Here is a 6,000-nt window from a genome sequence, read left to right on the forward strand (position 1 = left end):
GTGGCTTTTTGGGCGAGCGATATTGTGGCCGATATGTGTGCGAGGTGGTGAAATTGACGGTGGGCGATCTCCATGGCCGCTAGTTTGGGTAAATATGCTCTTTAGGACCAAAAACAGTCAATATTGAATGTCGGCGTTAATTCCATGCAGAAAGTAACACAGGGCGATATTATGGGCGTTGATTTCGCCTATTCTGATGATTCCGCCCAAAAAAAAGTGGGTGGGCGGTAATATTTTTTCCCGGTGATAAGCACATGGGGAAAGTAACGCTTGGCGATAAGTTTCCTAAAAATGCCTGTCAGTTTCCATTTTGTGGGCGATAAATGGGCGTTATGTCATTTCAGCAGTAAAATGGGCGTTAAGCATGCAAAAAAAGTGGAGGTTCTAGCCCGAGGTCCCTGCAATGTGTAACTTGATCCAGTGTCGGGCATTCTCACGTAGGCTCCAGTTCAGCATTAGTCCACAGCAGCATTATTGATTTCAGAGAACCTGACACAGCCCTAACGGGGGAGCACGTGATCTGTCTAACCACCCACCCCCCCACCTATAGACCTTGATCACGTTCTTCCCAGTTTCCCCCTCCTGACCGAACACATAGGTCCCAGCCCCAGGATTCAGGGTCCAGGGTAGAGGGCTGCAGCAGATCAGGGCACCACAACCCCTACTCTGGGAGGCTGCACTATATGAGAACTTCCCCAAACCCATGGCTCCGTATCTCATTGCAATTTATTTTCCAGATACCTCGCCATGGGCTGCAAGGCCATTATCGCCTTGAGGTTCAACGTGACCAAGAACAGGCTGTGTGTCACCTCACACCAGTTTGTGCATACCAACCACGTCCTGAGTCCGGAATATTTACCTTTATACGCCAGTAGATGACAACTCAACCCGGATGAGATGCAGAGGGTGGAGGAGTTGGCCAAGCTACAACCTGGGAACAAGCAGCTGAAGGTTTATATTCAGCGAGAATTCAACACGCTAGTAACCCTGCGCAACATTCGAAATGTAAAGACATGACTCACAGCAGGCGATGGCAGCATGAATGCACTCTGAGACACTGGAAACAATTGAACGACGCTGCGTGTTGGCTGCAAGCAAGGGACATCCAGTTTGTTGCAGTCATGGCCCGAACAATGAAGGCCCGTCGGGCAGCCTTTCCCGAGTTGCTGCTGATTGATGGGTTGTACAAAACTGCCAAGTATGGCTATCCTCTTTATCAGATTATGTTACAGGACAATATGGGCAGGGGCAGAGGTGAGGAATGAGACAGCTGAAATGCTGGATGACATCGTGGGAACATTCGCTGAAATGATGGGATCCTGTGTGGATCAAGACAGCAATTATGGATAAGGACATCAAGAAGCATCTCCCAGTTGTCACGGGGCGACTATACCAATTCCATATTGTATGAACATGAAGAGGAAGATCTGCAGCCACATAGTGGACCATCCACGGAAGCAACAATTGTTTGACATCTGCAGGGAGTAGGTTCCTACAGGCTCCGAGGAGAAACTGACATTGTGTGTAGATAGGATTGGGCTGCTTCACCCACCCCTGCAGGAGTGTCTTGCAATGAACTGAGTTCCACAGAAGGAGATGTGGGTAACACATTCCCGAAGTACCATTCTAACTTTCGGGAATAACACAAATAATCGGGTCAAGTCGGAGAATGGCAAGATAGAACTCCTGCTCCACTCCTCCCCATCCACGGAGGAGTGCATTGAGTGGTTAGCCCTCCACAGAGCGATCCTGGATTGCGGAGCGTTCCTGTACCACATTTTTGCACAAGACCTTGTTGAAGTAGGTTGCAGAGACAGCTGCGGATCTACCGCCCTTCTGTGCAGAGTTCACCAATTCCGCGGCAAGGCAGATGCGGGAAATCGTCGATCCCTCTACACAGTGAGTGTCCAGCAGCAGGAGGCGGACACAGTCACTGCGACTTCTGGTGACCAGGCGCACACTCCGCGCACATGACGGCCGAGTTGCCAGCAGCTGCACCTTCTGGATTCAGCATGTGTTGCCCTGCAAACATGCTATCGTAGTGCAGAGGCTTTGGCGATCATCCCGGCTGTGCGCTGATGTAGACATTGTTCCTGGAGTTGTTATAGAAACCCGGCCACGGGCCCTCAACAGCCAGCCGGGAGAAGTACCATATCACTGCAAACATCACACATTGGCTACAGCACGTCTAGACCAACTGTGCAACAGAGGTTTTCCAGCAAAGAGTGGACGGGCTAGAATGACTGATTTACAACTGGCAGCGAGGACTGGGAGATGAGATAAGAAAGACTTGCATTTATATAACTCCTTTCATGACCACCGGACGTCTCAAAGTGCTTTACAGCCAATTAAGTACTTTTTGTAGTCACTGTTGTAATGTGGGAAACGTGGCTGCCAATTTGCGCACAGCAAGCTCCCACAGACAGCAATGTGATAATGACCAGATAATCTGTTTTTGTTCTGTTGATTGAGGGATAAATATTGGCCAGAACACCTGGGAGAACTCCCCTTTTTTTAAATAGTGTCATGGGATCTTTGACATCCACCTGAGAGAGCAGACGGCACCTCCGACAGTGCAGCACTCCCTCAGCACTGCACTGGAGTGCCAGCCTAGATTTTATGTGCTCAAGTCCCTGGAGTGGGACTTGAATACACAACCTTCTGACTCAGAGGCGTGAGTGCTACCCACCGAGACACAGCTGACATTGTGGCTGGAATGGACCAAGCTACCTGCAGTTGCTCCTTCTGGATCCAGCATCGTGAGCAATGGTGCAATTATGCCTCGATCAATGCCTGGTTCCTCCAACATTGAAAAAGTTCCTGAGGCCTTTTCAGTCGCAGTTGAAACAAATGTTGAACTTAAATGCTTAACGGACCCCTCGCCAAGAGGGCAGGATAGTGTGTGTGGGGTGGGGTGTAAGTCGGTTTTCAGCTGAATTGCATGAGGGGCGGGCGAAGGACCCCGGTTGTTACTGCCGTCCAATGCCCAGCCAGAGTCTGGTGGACGCTGCCCGCACAAAACCAGCAAGTTGCCTGTCAGTGGCGACTGACGGGGCACTTGCACCTTACGCAACGGGAGAGAGCTTTTAATGTGGGCCCCCACGAAGCACATTCTTGTTTAACAAGTTACCTTTGGACCTCTTGTTTCTTTTACAGCAACCTCCAGTGGCCCTTTTATAGACCGCTGGTTGAGCCGCTCAAAGAAGAGCAACAACTTGTATTTATATAGCGCCTTTAACGTAGTAAAACATCCTAAGGCACTTCACAGGAGCGTTATCAATTCAAATTTGACACCAAGCCACTAAGGAGATTTTAGGGAACACTTGGTCAAATTTGAGAAAGATTTTAAGGAGGGTCTAAAAGGAGAGGGGGAAAAGTTTAGGGAGGGAGTTCCAGAGATTAGGGCATTGGCGGGCAATGTCCATGCACATGCTTAGGTGCGGGGAACTGACACATTGGTCCCATTTTCCCTCCCTGTCTGGCAACTCAAGCTCATAATGTGACTTTGGTACTGTGACAGCCTACTCTCAGCAACATTTAATGGTTGAACGTATACAAGGAAAGGTTCAAAGCGAAGACCCCACCCCCTTCCTCAGCAGCAATTAGTGTGAGACTGAGCTACGCTGACCGGGAGTGTCCCAAATCCAATCCTTTGTCCCGGCTGACTTCGGTGACTTCCTGCTCTGAACTGGTATGCGGTGGGCTCTACTGGAAACTGGATGATTTTGGTGGTATCAGTAATGCTCTTCAGGGTGAACAACCTGCTGAGATTTGTTGTCTAGGCTGTCACATGGAGAATGGCCAGTAAGGAACCAAAGGTTTGAAGCTGTGCCGGTATCCATTGATCTGTGATCAAAGTCAGCCTGTGGCTAGGGCAGAGGAGGAAAGAGAAAGCAGAGGATTAGATGTTATGTTTAAGTTATATTATACACCAAGTCTCATTTATTTGCTTTCAACACACACATTGGATTTTCAAGCCTCTGAAGCAATATAGAGTAAAGTTGGTGAGACACGGCACTGCCAAAAGTGCTCACTAAATTTACCATGATAATTAATCACATCTGATCCCTCAAAAGTATAGTCCAAACTCATATTTTATGATTAACTACTTTGCATTTCTCTTTTGCTGTTTGCTCTTCCTTGCTCTTAAATGAACCTAATATGTGCATACTAAGTGTCCTTGTCCCCAGGAGATGGGGCTGGCCTGGAGTCTCCAACAATTGAAGATTTAACACCAAAACACTGCTGTGAGCAACACCATGGGCGCCAGAGGTGTTCTGCGTACTTTGATATTCTTTCAACACTTTTGTTTATTAGTTATTGGAGATGGGGAAAAAGGCTGGCAATACTTAGTGAGTAAGGCACCCGGTCCAGATGGGATGCATCCTAGTCTGCTGAGCGAAGTAAGGGTCGAAATTGCAGAGATACTGGCTACAATCTTCCTGGGGTCTAGGGTCATGGTGCAGGGGACGGGGTCTGGGGTCATGGAGCAGGGGATTGGGGTGTGGTGCGGGGGAATGGGGATTGGGGTGTGGTGCGGGGGATGGGGAGATTGGGGTGTGGTGCGGGGGATGGGGAGATTGGGGTGTGGTGCAGGGGATGGGGAGATTGGGGTGTGGTGCGGGGGATGGGGAGATTGGGGTGTGGTGCGGGGGATGGGGAGATTGTGGTGGGGGGGATTGGGGTGTGGTACGGGGCTTGGGTTCTAGCCTACTGAATGTAAATCCTTATTTAGCGACGCTTTATATTTCAACATTAATATTCTGTGCCATTTCCTGGATTCCACTCTGCTTTAAATAAAATAAATTGAGATTTTATAACACTTGATCTTCTGTGGGATTGCTGACAGAGAAAAATACCTATTTGGGTACTTTCGTGCATGTGTTTTGTTTTGCATACAGTGACTCTTCATAATGCTGCTGTTAAATAGAATGATATTTTTTGCAAAATAATATCTGTTCAGGTCTTGCTCTGTGTACTGTATCTCTAAATCATGATCAGTACCCATTGACCCTGGGTCAGTGTGGGGGGGATCAGCCCAGGTTCCTGATCCTGATCATTGCCTAGTGACCCTGGGTCAGTGTGGGGAGATCAGTCCAGGTTCCTGATCCTGATCATTGCCCAGTGACCCTGGGTCAGTGTGGGGAGATCAGCCCAGGTTCCTGATCCTGATCATTGCCCGATGACCCTGGGTTAGTGTGGGGGAATCAACCCAGGTTCCTGATCCTGATCATTACCCAGTGACCCTGGGTCAGTGTGGGGGAAATCAGCCCAGGTTCCTGAACCTGATCATTACCCAGTGACTCTGGGTTAGCGTGGGGAGAATCAGCCCAGGTTCCGAACATTAACTTGCTTTTTTGAGCAGGTCCCAAGCTGTGGAGATTGGGACTCAATCTGCTGTTTCAGTCAGGCCTGAGCGGGGGAGAAGTAACCGCTTCCCCCTCGGGCCTGACCTGTGGAAAAGGCCCAGGAGATAGGTTTTCAATTTTTATTTAAGTTTCCTTGTGGGCCAGGAGGCGCAGGAGTGGCCTGTGCCCCACGAGGAAGCCTTGCGCCACCCTTGCCCTGAGCTTCCTCTCCCTCTTACCCTTATCTGAATGCCAGCGACCAATCCCGCAGGTCCCACTAGTTACCTCCTGATTGCGATCGTTCGCTCCCGCCCACCAGCGAGTTAATGCATCTGGCCAGTTCAGGCAGGACTCTAATGAAAGTTATGGTACTGGAGCCTGGCTGTTAAGATTGGCAGGACCTCCATGGCCCCTGTTGCACCACCTGCTTCGGGGCTTGGCACACCGTGCCTGTCCCACCCCTTTAAGCTTGGGAGTGAGGAGGTAGCGCATTGCTGCCCTGAGCCATTGGAGCAGCTTGACTTGGCTTTTTGAAGTGTGTTTGAGTTGATTGTCAGAGAGAGACATTGGGGGACAAATTGGCTTAAAGCCATGAAATGAGTAAGTTTATTACTATTCTGGGTGCTTTGAGAAAGAAAAATGTAAGAGATTG

The 6,000-nt window shown here is 49.4% G+C and overlaps 1 protein-coding gene across 4 annotated transcripts in view; it reads left to right on the forward strand.

Annotated features, from left to right (window-relative positions):
- The window catches only part of LOC139268802 (uncharacterized), a 67,585-nt gene extending 63,117 nt beyond the window's left edge, over positions 1 to 4,468 (forward strand). For all 4 annotated transcript variants that reach the window (XR_011594110.1, XR_011594111.1, XR_011594113.1 and 1 more), the window contains one exon: positions 738 to 4,468. The gene's annotated coding sequence lies outside the window, so the exon portion shown is untranslated. The remainder of the gene's footprint in view (positions 1 to 737) is intronic.
- Positions 4,469 to 6,000: the final 1,532 nt, after the last annotated feature.

This window comes from Pristiophorus japonicus, chromosome 8 (assembly GCF_044704955.1).
Source record: "Pristiophorus japonicus isolate sPriJap1 chromosome 8, sPriJap1.hap1, whole genome shotgun sequence".
Lineage (NCBI taxonomy): Eukaryota > Metazoa > Chordata > Chondrichthyes > Pristiophoridae > Pristiophorus > Pristiophorus japonicus.